This window comes from Ceratotherium simum, chromosome 4, assembly GCF_057802395.1.
Source record: "Ceratotherium simum simum isolate JZ-2026a chromosome 4, ASM5780239v1, whole genome shotgun sequence".
Taxonomy (NCBI): Eukaryota; Metazoa; Chordata; class Mammalia; order Perissodactyla; family Rhinocerotidae; genus Ceratotherium; species Ceratotherium simum.
Window position 1 is genome coordinate 27,512,248 of NC_141903.1, and position 14,196 is coordinate 27,526,443.

General features: G+C 44.3%; 1 long non-coding RNA gene across 1 annotated transcript in view; it reads right to left on the minus strand.

Moving 5' to 3' along the window:
* Positions 1-6,028: 6,028 nt before the first annotated feature.
* Positions 6,029-14,196, minus strand: part of LOC147917224 (uncharacterized) — a 37,819-nt gene continuing 29,651 nt past the window's right edge. The window contains exons 3-6 of the long non-coding RNA XR_015552076.1: positions 11,399-11,498; positions 7,779-7,923; positions 6,779-7,377; positions 6,029-6,394 (exon numbers count right to left, since the gene is read on the minus strand). This is a non-coding gene — a long non-coding RNA (uncharacterized LOC147917224). The remainder of the gene's footprint in view (positions 6,395-6,778; positions 7,378-7,778; positions 7,924-11,398; positions 11,499-14,196) is intronic.

Genomic DNA, 14,196 nt, shown 5'->3' on the forward strand with positions numbered 1-14,196 from the left:
CTCTCAGATTGTCAAGCCATCCCCTCTCCCCCCACCCCTACCATCATGGGCTCTGTTAGCTCCGCAGGCCTTTGCTTTAAAACGCTGGTCACACTGGGGCTGGCCTGGTGGCCTAATGGTTAGTTTGGTGTGCTCTGCTTCAGCGGCCCAGGTTCAGTTCCCAGGCTCGGACCTACACCACTCATCAGCGGCCATGCTGTGGTGGCGATCCACAAACAAAATAGAGGAAGATTGGCACAGATGTTAGCTCAGGGCGAATCTTCCTCAGCAAAAAAAATAAAATACAATGCTGGTCACAGTTGCCATTTTACATTTGTTTCAGTGAAGATTTGATCTTTGTGTCTTTCCTTACTAGACTCTAAGGCCCATGAAAGCAGGGCCTGAATCTGCTTTTGCACTTGCTATGTCTCCAGTGCCTGGCACATAGTAGGTGTTTAATAAATAATGTGTTAACTGACAAACCCAGAGGATTTTGATCCCCACAGCCACCATCGCACGTTGTATAAATAAGGAAACTACCCAGAGTGGAGGGTGCACATGGAGTGAGTGCTCTCCTTCTGGAGAGCCAGAACGGGAACTCAGGCCTCCTGACTCCAACCTTGAACTTGCATCATAGTGCCCTGCTGTTTGCCAGGCAGGAGATGAGGGCGCTGCCTGGATGGAGGCGGGAAGATTTAGGCGCATTTATTGGGCATGCCTGCCTCCTGCCCTCCTCCCACCCTGCACTCACAAGGGCGGTGCCACCCTGCCCGCCCTGCATGGGCTCCCTCCCTGCAGAGGAGGAAACAGGGAGAGTCCCCGGGACAGTACACCTGCTCAGACTTGAACACCAGAGCACGCGCTTCCTTCTTCTTCAGTCTGAGGTTCCCAGAACTGCACGGCAGGATTTCACTTTTTGGGCCGTAGGCGTGCTTTTAAGGAACAATGAATTCTAACAGAGAGCCTACATCTAGCCTTGGAGCACTAGCCTGGGAGTCAGGAGTCCTGGGTTCTCGTCCAGCCCTGCCACATCTTGTTCCAGTGTTGGGCAACTCGGGAAGTTCAGAGCCTGGGCCCTCTGGTTAGACTGCTTGGTTTTGAACCCCCGCAGGTCATTTAGTCTCAATCCTCAGTTTCCTCATCTCCACAAATGGAGATCATAGAATGACTTACTTCATAGGGATGTTATGATGATATGATGATTGAGGAGACAATATATGGAAAGTGCTTGGCGTGATGCCTGGCCTCATGGGGAAAATGCTAAACTCTGGTGCTCTGTTTCCACATCTGTAAAAATGAGGATAAAATACATATCCCTTGAAGGCACTGGCCAGTGTTACTTTCCTTTCTTCTGGCACTTTCAGGCTGCCGGCTAGCTTGTACTCCAATAGATCTGGATTTGAGTCCTGGTTCTCACTAGCTGTGTGCCCTTGGTCATTCACCTAAGCTCTCTGAGCCTCAGTTTCCTCCACGTAGGGATCTGGTGAAGATGGAATGAAACAATGCATGTAAATGAATGGCTTGGCCCTGCGCCTGGCAGAGGGGAAGTGCTCATCCTCTGCCTCATCATCACCACCACCATCTCCAACATTGTCACCATTAGCACTAAGGACCTGAGCTCCCCTATGGCCCCACTTTTCTGCTGCTGCCCATGGACACCAGAGGCAGAGCCCTGTGGGACAGTTTCCAGAGGTGTCCCTGCCAGATCCATCCTGGCCTCTGAGTGGTGATGTGCCCCTTAGAGCCCAGAGGCCAGACTTGGAGAGTCCCCAAGGCCAGCCATCTCTGGCTGTGGCCTTGCAGAGCTTCAGTACCAGACAGGGTCTCCCAGGGAAGGCCTCAACAGTGCTCGCCCAAAGGCTTTTGTCTTTAAAACTCTGGTGTTGATAGAAAAGCCTCAAATTGCCCAGCTTCGGGGACTTTCTCACTGGTCACTGTGTCCTCAGAGGGGCTTCTGGCTGGCAAGAAACTAGGGTGAGAAGGCGCCTCCCCTGAGATACCTAGCTTCCTTTTCAGAAGCATCTTATCCCAGGACTTCCTCCATCACAGATCACCGCTAGAGTCAGCCTCATCACTCTCTCTGGTCCACAGAGGAACTGGAAGTTCTCCACTGAGATTAGAAGCCCTCAAGAAACGTAAGGTGCTGGATGATCTCGTGCAATCGTGCAATTTGCTTCCCTCTCTGAGGCTGTTTCCCTGCCTGTAAAATGAAAGGGCTAGGGGACCGGCCCCGTGGCTTGGCGGTTAAGTGCTCGCACTCCCCTGCTGGCGGCCCGGGGTTCGGATCCCGGACGTGCACCGACGCGCCGATTCTCCGGCCATGCTGAGGCCGCGTCCCACATACAGCAACTAGAAGGATGTGCAGCTATGACATACAACTATCTACTGGGGCTTTGGGGAAAAAAAGGAAGAGGATTGGCAATAGATGTTAGCTCAGAGCCGGTCTTCCTCAGCAAAAAAAAAAAATAAAGAGGAGGATTAGCATGGATGTTAGCACAGGGCTGATCTCCCTCACAAAAAAAAAAAAAAAAAGAATGAAAGGGCTGGGCTAAACGCACCTCTCCTGAACACTCCAGTCCAGATGTGATGGCACTTTATAGGTATTAGCCAAAGCTTGGCAGCTTTTCTGTACTGAGCATGTGCCAGACACATGAGTTCATAGCATCCTGAGTGGTCAGCATTGTGATGTCCATTTTATGACTGAGGAAGCCAAAGCTTAAAAAGGGTGATTAGCCCAAGACCAAGCAGTTAGAGGTACAACTGAGATTTGAACCCAGGTCTGTGCACAGTCCAAGCCACAGACCCTTGAAAGGGATTGAGAAAACCTCACACCAGCAACCAGGAAGCTAGAATGGTGGCACATTTCTTATTTTATGACTTTCAAGTGGAGGGCAATAATAATGCTGAACTTGGACTTCATGTGATTGACTCCTATCTTCTCTGCCTTTCTATTGGCCTCACCTCTCCCAAGATTAATGAAAGTTTGCCCTGCACATACCCTGGGCAAAGCCCAGACTCCCCCAGGCTCCACGGAAATGGCTACAGCAAAATGAATTTATTTAACTTGAATATTTTAGTCACTACCAACAAATGCTCAAAAGTAAAAACATCAGCATTTTCTCTCCTCCGTTAATAGGAAGATGCTTTATTCAGACACTACAGCCATGGTTCTCAAACTCTGGAGGGTGTGTGGTCACCTGGGCCCTGTCACCAGAGATTACAATTCAGTTGGTCTGTGGTGGGCCCAGGAATCTGCATTTAATAGGCTCTCCTAGATGACTCTGCTGCAGGAAACCACCCATCATTCAACAGATGTTTAATGAGCACCTACTCTGTGCTAGCCACAGGCACCACTGTGCTAGGTGCCTTGGATTAATCAGTGAACACAACAGCTGCCATCCCTGCCCACATTCTATTCAACACCACTGCTTAGTAAGATTTTGTTGAATGAGTGAGTGAGATAGGACATGGGTCCTGATAATGAGTGAGGTTTCCTGCCAGCCACCCACAACTCTGTGATTCTATGGTCCAGGCCAGGGAGCCAGACACACACCTATTTCCCAGCTTCTGTCCGGGAGGCAGGGACTCAAGCCAAGAGGAACTAAAAAGTCACCTGCTTTGTATTGTTAACTCTGAAAGCCATCCCCACCTTCCACTGAACGATAGAACTTTAGAACTGTGGAAGGGCAGTGGCGATTATGTTCTTCACCAGCTGCCGTGTACAGGTAGAAGAATGTGGCTGTGGTCACACGGCCCTTCAGTGGCAGAGCCAGGACTAGAAGCCTTGGCTCCAGACTGTGTCTGTAGTGCTCAGGCGGCTTCCACAGGGCAAACTCCTCCTCAGTGCCGAGCCTTTGGAAAGACATCGCCTAGATGGTGTCATTTGAGGGTCTCGGAGTTAGCAATGGGGACCTTTGGCGCTTAAGAGTCAATCATAAGCAAGACATTTCTTTGCATTGACCAATGCCACCTTCTTCCTGTACGGCTAACCTATGACCTCACCAATACATTTTGGAAATCCAGTTAGCAGATCACGTTCTCTTTCATATGCTAAAAATGATTAAAAGTCTTCCAAATCAGCAGGTGAGGGACATTAAACTGCTATTAAGTCAGATATTACTGTTTCTCAGTTTTGCAAGGGCGGTTTTTCATTCAACCTCCTCAGCCTCATAAATAATGACTGTGCACAAAGCATGGGAATAATGAAGCCAAGTAGGGATAGAAACATCTGTGCACAGAGCAAAAAGATCCTAGACAGAGCCTTCTTTATGCCCATTTGATAGATGGAGAAACAAAGTCCCAGGGTTGTGAAGTGTTTTTTTTTCTGAGATGTAAATACTACCAGGAGATGATAGATAGATCGATCTAGATCTGTCTATATATACCAGCACAGCAACATTTAAAGAGACAGTCACCTGACGTTAAAGACAACCTCTAAATTTAGTACCCCTATCAAATAAGGCCAGCAGATGACAAGAATACCCGAGTATCCGTTGTTCTTTACACTCTGTCCCTTAGTGACTTTGGGACCTCGGGAAAATGACTCTTCGGTGAGGATCATCCTATCCGCCCTACCTGACCTAGAGTGTTGTGTGGATCAAGTTCACCTACAAAGGACTTTAAACTACATTCGTCATCCTAAGTCATCAATAATGCTTCTTCTGGGAATTTATCCTGAGGGTCTGATTCAAAAGATAGGAAAATTACAGCATGATGTTTATATATACTTTGATTCAACAAATATTTTTAGAATCTGCTGGGTGCCAGGCAGTGTGCTACAGTCCCACAAGTGGTAACCATGATACCATCTTTGCTCTTGTGTAATTCACAGCTCCGATCTCCACAACATGCAGGGAGAAACTAGTCATCATTGCAGTTTGCTAGGGTGTAATAAGTTCTTCTGGGGAGGAAGCTGGGGGGCTGGAGACTGGAGGAAATGAGGGGCCAGTTAGGAGCCAGGAGTCTTCTCAGGGGAGCCCAGGGAAGAGGTGGAGTCCTGAGCCAAGACAACGGAATTAGCAGGAGGGATTTGGAGGCGTGGATAGGTTAAAACCATATTTTAGAGTGGGAATCAATAGGCTTGATCACAGGTAAGAAGAGGTAGGAAATGTCAGGACACCCAGTTTCTGGCTTCGACGGATGATAGGTCTAAGAGGAGAGGCAACTTGTGGGGGAAGCCTCCTGAGAGGGTTTTCAGATGACTGTGGGATATCCAAGTGCAAGCATGCAAGGAGAGCACGTTGATGCCAAGCAACAAATTGGAAATAACCTCAACATCTAGTAAGACAGAACAGTTCAATTCCACATCGAGTTACAGAGAGTTGAAAGAAGTTCAGCCATGTATACAGAGCACTGTGTCCAAGGATGTTCACTGTGGTATTGTTAATTATGGTAAAAAATAGAAAGTACTGGAAAAACAAACTCTAGTGAGATCACACAATGGAATATTAGACAATAGTGAAAATCAATAACATCTACATGAATCCACACAGATGAATCACAAAAACAAGAAGTGAGACAAGCAAGCAGCTTAAGGATACATACGGTATTATGCCACTTTCATAATATTTAAAAATATGTAAAATAACACTCCATAATGTTTGTCATTACATGTATATAAAGTAAAAGCATAAACATGGGACAGCAAAGACCCAGATCAATTTTAGGAAAGTGAGAAGAGAGGAGGATCCAGGGCTGGCTTCATGGGAGTACAACCCACGCAGTCACACTGGGCCCCACGCTTGGTTGAATGCTCTGCCGTCACCATCTTGAAATTCATGATGTTTGAATAAGGGTCCCTACATTTTCGTTGTGCGCTGGGCCTTGCAAGTGACGTAGCTGGTCCTGAGGAGATTAGAGTACATTGTATAGAAGAGAGCTCCCACCATGCCTGTAATGTTTTGGTGTTTTTTTTAATCTCAAAAATATTTTTAAAGTATCAATAGTTGTTAAATCTGTGTAGTGTATTGTTCCTTGTGCTTTTCTGTATGTTTGAAATACTTTATAATATAAGAACAATGAAGATGGAGTTATGTACATAATGGTTTATTTTCTTGATGAAATATTCTGCAGAAGGTAGAAGGCTACATGGAAAACGTTCAGGGAAACATGTATAACATTAAGTGAAACAAGGTTATAAAAATGTTTACAAAATGATTATAGCTATATGCACAAATGTACATGTAAAGTATGTATGTTAGTGGGGCCGGCCCCGTGGCGTAGCAGTTAAGTGCGCGCGCTCTGCTGCTGGTGGCTCAGGTTTGGATCCCGGGCATGCACCCACGCACCGCTTGTCAGGCCATACTGTGGCGGCATCCCAGATAAAGTGGAGGAAGATGGGCACAGATGTTAGCTCAGGGCCAGTCTTCTTCAGCAAAAAGAGGAGGATTGGCATGGATGTTAGCTCAGGGCGGATCTTCCTCACCAAAAAAAAAAAAAAAAAAAGTATGTATGTTAGAGTGACATAAGAAATGTGAACAAAAGAAGCACGATTAGGATGGCAGAAATAGTTTCTTTTAATATTTTCATTTGTGTTTTTACAATTTTGTTTTCATAATAAATAAAAAATGTAACTTGCTATTTGCTTTCTATGCTAAAAACCAGCTCCTCATAAACTATGTTACTGGGTGCTAAATGTGTTATTTAAGTAATAGATATGCATTATAAACAGGACATTTTGGAGACCCAAGATCTGAACATAAAGGGGTAGCTAAGATAGTGGAACTTTTGGGAACCCCCTCCCTAAAATGAGCTCCAAACTGGGAGTCAGTTTGGAGTCTCACTCTGGCACTGAACTCACATTTGGATAAATCTCTTCTCCACTCTGAGAATCAGATTTCCAGTCTGCGCAACGATGGGCTTGGACTGGATCAGCCATCTCAAACATGCCTCGGATGGGCGTGTCCCCGGGGCCTCTGCCCTGACTGTGAGATGCTCTGATTCCCTCTTCCATTTGCAGGAGAATCATCTGGGCCACGTGTAGTTTGGCAGCAGAGGCAGTTGGAGTCAGGATACTGAGAGGAGAATCCAGGTCAGTAGGCCACCCCAGGAGTCTTTTATATGGGGTGGAACCTCCTCGGCTCCTAGAGCAGCCAGAACTGCAGAATCCCAGGGAGAGGGCATGGCTTCAGGCATGGGAAGGTATAGAGGGCACAGCACAGCATCATGGGCACAGCATCATGGGCGCAGCACGGCATCATGGGCGCAGCACGGCATCACGGGCACAGCATCACCGGCACAGCACAGCATCATGGGCACAGCACGGCATCACAGGCACAGCATCACGGGCGCAGCATGGCATCATGGGCACAGCATCATGGGCGCAGCATGGCATCATGGGCACATCATCATGGACGTAGCCCTGCTCTCTGCAGCTTCCCCGAGAATACTGACAGGCACCTCAAGGGGAACAAAAACAGGTTGAAAAGGAATATTTTATGTTCTGTCAGAGTTGTTTTATTATTTTTTCATTATAAATTATTTTAAATTACACAAGTGACACATAATTATTTTATCCTTGTATAAAAGATGTAAGCAATACAGACAAAGGACAAGTTTCTGTGACCATCCCCCACCCAATACCACTCCCTACCTAGAGGAGCCCACTGTTAGTGCTTCAAGAGCGGCTTTCCAAACTTTTTTCTTTGATTTACATACTCATTATGTTCATAGAGAAACTCAAAGTTTTTTTTGGGAGACTTTGTTTTTAATGAAAATGGAATCCTACTGTAACTGCTGTTTTGTAATTTCCTACTTAATGTGTCTTGCAGGTCTTTCCATACCAGTACATATAGATTTACCTTATTCTTTTAAATTGCTGCATGGTATTCCCCAGTGTAAGTGTGCCGTGGACTTGATTTGTGACTGTTGGTACATCATGATTCTAGACATGTGCTCTCCAGGTGGTTATATGGTCCTGGTTATATCACTGAAGAATATGCAAAGCTGGGGATAGAAAATCATGACGATGGATGAGTTCCTTTATTCATTCAACCAACAAAAGCTCATGGAATGCTTACTTTCAGTATACCCCTCACCTTTTAATACACAATCAAGCCAGATCTGCATATGTGAGTTTAGCAAATAATATTAATCATGTTGCTACATTGTTTGAAATTCATTCATCATTCCTTCCTGAGCAAACTACTTTGTGCCAGGCATTCTGCTAAGCTTTGTGGGACTATATTAGTTGTGACTGCTTTGGTTGCAATGAACAGAAAACCCTACTCAAACTGGCTTAAACATAATATATTGGCTTCCATAATTAACACATTAAAAGGAGGAATGTTGCCAGGAAGATGTGGGTGTTCATTTCTCAGCTCTGCTTTCCTCTGTGTTGGCTCCATCCTGAGGAATGTTCTCTCCTGGTGGTGACAAGGTCATATGCACCAGGCCTAATCCCAATCCTCCTAGCAACTCCAGGAGAAAAGTTGTCCAGCAAAAGTCCAAGATTCAATCTGATTGTATCCATTTGACTCAAGTGCCCATTGCTAAGCCAGTCCCTGCTCTGATTGGCCAGTACTGGGTTACATGCCTACCTCTGATTTCAGGAGTCAAGCTGTTTCGTATAAACCCCCAAAACCAAGGTTTCTTAACAAGGGATCATTAATTTGAGTGGGAAAAAATTGTCTCTCTCTTTTCATTAACTTCCAACTGAAATTTAGCATTTCCTTCTATTATGAATGTAGCAAACAAGTCACAGTAGTATTAAAAATACTTATAACTTTGTCACCAATAGATATCACAAATATTTCTTATCACATCACAGTTGTCATAGGTATCTTAAAATATCATTTATGTTCATCACTATTTTAAAATTGTGGTAGTTATTTGACCAACTAGATCTTGTTGTTTAACGTGCTAATAAAGAAGTATAAATACATTACTATATCACAAATTTGTTTCTCTAATCATTTGATGACTATTTCAATGTAACTGACTGCTTTTAAATCATATGTAGTTGATACTATGCTTTAAAAACACATCAATCTAAGGAGAGGTCTATAGGCTTCTAAAGACTAAAGGGTCCATGGCACAAAAAAAGGTCTAGATATAATATGAGGGAGGGGTGTCTCCCCAAATGGAAATCAGCTGCCTTTGCCAAAGGGCGAGGAAGAGATGCTGAGTAGGCAGAAACAACTGACGTCCACTCCAAAAGGATACAGAGATGAGTCAGATGTGAGCCTGCCTCCAAGCCACTTAGACTAGAAGGACCCCGGAGGTGCTGTGGTCCAGCCCCTTCGTTTTAAAGATGAGAAACAAGAGGGGCAGGGACTTAGCCAAGCTCACCCAGCAAGCGGCAGTATCAAGACCCAGCGCTGGCTCCCTGACTCCAGACCTGGTTATTCTACTCCAGCCTCTTCAGGGTGGGTGGGGAGGGTGCAGTGGGACCCCAGACTCCTGAAGTTAAATAACAGTATACTTGAGAGAGGGAAATTTATAGTGCTAAATGCCTACAATAAAAGAGAAGATCACAAATCAATAATCTAACCCCCTACCTTAAGGCACTGGAAAAAGAACAAACTCAGCCCAAAGCAAGCAGTAGAAAAGAAATAATGAAGATTAAAGTGAAAATTAACGAAATAGAAGAACAATAGAGAAAATCCACAAAAGCAATAGTTGGTTCTTTCAAAAGATCAACAAAATGGACAAACCTTTAGCTGGATTGACCAAGGAAAAAAGATTCAAATTAGTAAAATAAGAAATGAAAGAGGGGACAATACTACCAATCTTACAGAAATAAAAAAGATTATAAGGGAATACTTTGAACAACTGTATGCCAATAAAGTAGATAATTCAGCTGAAATGGTCAAATTCCTGGAAAGACACAAATTATTAAAACTAATTCAATAAGAAATAGAATATCTGAATAGACTTGAAGCAGGTAAAGAGATTGAATTAGGAAACAAAAAATTACCCACAAAGAAAAGCCCAGGCCCAGATGGTTTCATTGGTGAATTCTACCAAACATTTAAAGAAGAATCCATACCAATTCCTCACAAACTCTTCCAAAAAATAGGAGAGGAAGGAACACTTCTCAACTAATTCTATGAGGGCAGTATTATTCTGATATCAAAACCAAAGCCATCACAAGAAAAGAAAATGACAGACCAGAATCTCTTCTGAATATAGGTGCAAAAGCAGTGCACTTGTGGACTCAACCACAGAATTAAATATCATAATAGAAAGAGATGTATAAAGATGTCTCTTGTTCCCAAATGATTCCCATCATCAAAAGCAGTAAAAGAGGGGCCGGCTCCATGGCTTAGCGGTTAAGTGCATGCGCTCCGCTGCTGGCGGCCCGGGTTCGGATCCCGGGCACGCACGGATGCACTGCCTGTCAGGCGATGCTGTGGCGGAGTCCCATATAAAGTAGAGGAAGATGGGCATGGATGTTAGCCCGGGGCCAGTCTTCCTCAGCAAAAAGAGGAGGATTGGCATGGATGTTAGCTCAGGGCTGATCTTTCTCACACACACACGCAAAAAAAAGCAGTAAAAGAGAATGATGATACATAAAATTAAATGTAAACGTAAAAGTATTGTGAGACCATTTTGGAAAAATATGCAAAGACAATTCATAAGAATATTTTGTTCCATAAAGCAAACTTGATAACACTTCTCTGCCTCACCTTTTCAACTTTTTAAGTATTATTTTGAGAATCATTTAAAATAAAGGATGTGACAGTATTTTAAAAACCTCTAGTAGAATAATTACCATTGGGACTCTTCACAGTTTACAGAGCATGGCCCTACTTATAAGCTCCATTCTATTCCTTGTAATGAGTTAGCTCCTGCCTCAGGGCCTTTGCATCTGCTATTCCCTTGACCAGGAATGCTTTTCCCTCAGCTTCCCCTGTACTCTGCTCTCATTCTTCATGCCTTAGCCCAAATCTCACCTTCTCAGAGAGGTCCTCCCTGACTATCTGATCTAAATTAAATCTCTGAAATTATCTTCCTTGTTTACTTGTAAGACAAGCAAGGCAGGAGAGCAGGGACTGTGTCTTATTACCCACAGTGTCCCGCAGAATCTAGACGGTTCCTGCCACATGGAAGGATGCTATTAAATGAAGAGTGATCCACATCTCTGTGAAATTGGTAGCCAGGCCTGTTGTACAGATGAAGAAGTTGAGGCTTAGGGAAGAAAAATGACTTACCCAAGTTTCTGTGGCAGAGAGCATAAGCATATAACTTATTGTCCAAATTGGAGGTTTTTACCCTGGACAAATGCTAAACTGGACAGGACATGGGACGACAGGCATAAACTGGGACAGCAAACAAAGACAGCTGGTCACACTTCAGAAGGGGAAGTAAACTCTGGCAAGTATAAGCCATGTTCTTTCTGCTACATCCCAGGTTCTGTGAAAAGTCAAGGTCAGCCAGTTACTTTCCCCACATGCCCCTGCCCCACAGGGAACAGTACCTGCCTGGCTCAGGAGCAGCTGATCGTCACGACTCTTTGCTGACTTACTGTCGCCCAGAAGTCCTGAGGAGTTTCTCCACAGCAGGAGCCAAGATTTCCTCTGTCAAAGTAGGTGCAGCAATAGAAAGAACAAAATTAAACCTGGATCTCCTTTGTGAAGAGAAGGAGGAGACTTAAGCAATATGCTTAAGGAGAAGCTCATGAGATCGCTTTGCTCTGCAGATGTCGACTTGTCTCAGCACACAACCCAGGAATGTGCCTGCCCTTTGACCAGGTCTCCCTGTTCCTGGGAATTCACCCTAAAGATGAGTGCAAGGAAGAGAAAAGACTAGGCAGGCAAAAACGTTCATTGAAGTGGAATGGGGGTGGAGCCTGGAGTCAGGCAGGCGTGTATTGAAGCTCTGTTCTGTCACTATCAAGATGGCGGCCAACAGGTCCACCCATCCTCACGTGCGCTACTCCTCTGAGCATCAAGGGTGGGATCTGTTTTCCTCCCCTTGATTCTGGACTGGCCTAGTGACTTGCTTTGATCAAGAGAGTGCAGCAGGAAGGACCCTGTGCCAGTTCCGGGCCTAGGCCTTAGGATGCCTGGGAGCTTCTGCTTTTGCTCTCTAGGAAGCCAGCTACCACGTAAAGAAGTCCAGCTAACCTGCTAGACACACCACATGGAAAGAAAGAGATCCTGGAGGATGAAAGACCACAAAAAGAGTAACCAGCTGGCCCCAGCTATTTCAGCCTCCCCTGCTGAGGCACCCAACATCTGAATACACCCATCTTGGATCCTCCAACCCCAATGAAGCTGCCTTAGTCAGTACCATGTGGAGTAGAGGTGAGCCAACTCCACCAAGCCCTGACCACAGTGCAGAATCAGGAACAAATAAATGGTTGTTGTTGCCTCAAGCCTTTACATTTTGGGACAGTTTGTTACACAACAATAGATAACGGAAACACTAGCCATATGAACTTTGGCAAATTATTAAAATAATCTGAGCCTCAGTTTCCTCATCTTTAAAGTGGGATAATTTGTGTGTGTGTGTGTGTGTGTGAGGAAGATTAGCCCTGAGCTAACATCTGTTGCCAATCCTCCTCTTTTTGCTGAGGAAGATTGGCCCTGAGCTAACATCTGTGCCCATCTTCCTCTCCTTTATATGGGACACCACCACAGCATGGCTTGATAAGCAGTGCATGGGTCCACACCTGGGATCCGACCCAGAGAACCCCCCGGGCTATGAAAGCGTAGCGCGCAAACTTAACTGCTGCACCACTGGGCCAGTCTCCTAAAGTGGGATAATTTTAATACTTACTGCATAGAATTTTGGTGATGCTCAAATGTTACATAGTAAACATTTAATGATTTTGTGGAATATAATAAGATATGATATGATAATATGATATAATTGCCTGTAGGAGTTGAGTTTCTGTAAATTATTGGAAGGACTCTACTGGGTAGAATAGTAGGGAACCATTATAAATCACAAGCATAAATTCATGAACAACTTTATTATCAAATAATTTGAAGCAAAAATTAAATAATAAAATGTTTTAAAAAAGAGTGACACAAAGAGAGCCCTTCTGGTTCCAATGAACTAAAACTTTCGCAATAAAAGTTGGGAGGCAATATGAAGAAATGAAAACTGTTAGTGTATTTGAGTGGTGAGTTTTATATAAAAATGTACTTTTAAGATTTCCTTGGTGTTGGGCCGGCCCTGTGGCTTAGCGGTTGGGTGCGCGCGCTCTGCTGCTGGCAGCCCGGGTTCGGATCCCAGGCACGCACCAATGCACTGCTTCTCCGGCCATGCTGGGGCCGAGTCCCACATACAGCAACTAGAAGGATGTGCAACTATGACATACAACTATCTACTGGGGCTTTGGGGGGAAAAATAAATAAATAAAAAGTTAAAAAAAAAAAAAGATTTCCTTGGTGGTGTTGTCAGCTTCTTAATAATATATCATTTTAATGCAATAATAGGGATAAAGTTTTGAAGAAAACATGGAGAAATGAAACAGTGTATTTGAGTTTTGATTTTAGTGACAATATTCTCTGCTAAAATTTCCTTTAATTCAATTTTCATAAAAAATAACTTTAGTGCAATTATTAAATAGAAAAACTGGTCATTGTGTAATTTATCCAGTGCTATTATGAGCCCAGCACAGAGCTAAGTATTTGCATTCTTTCATTTGTTCAACAAATAGCAAAATCTAGAACTCAAAATGGGGCTTTTCCATGCATTTGCTCTTTGATGCCTCCCAGCAACTCCCTGATGTCAGTGCTGTCATGATCCCCATTTCACAGATGAGGAAACCGAGACTGGAGAGATTAAGTTACTTGCCAGAGTCATTCAGCTTAGAAGTGACAGAGCTGATATTTGAACCCAGATGTCTCAGGTCTCTCACTCAAGAGATTCCCATCATCCCTCACTCCTTTGCCCACAGCAGTGCAGACTGCTCCAAATGTTTGTGGACTAAATAAATAAACAGAGATGGACCAAGCAAGTTAGTGAGCACCGAGAGGCAGCACTCTCACACAACAACAGCGTGGACCCGGCTTCTGACTCACTATGGGGCTGTTCCCTCTGGACCTCAGTGACCTCACAGGCTAAATGTGGGATTTGGACAGATATTTGGAAAATTCTGGAAAATAACCCAAACCATAATCCCTTGGACCTTAATTTTAACTGATTATAGTTAGTACATTAGTCCTGAAATTGTATAAAAATGTGCCAAGTTCTCAGATACTATTCAGAGCAGTACTTGGATTTAAAGTCTTGAGATTTGAGTTCAAAGACTGGCTCCACTTT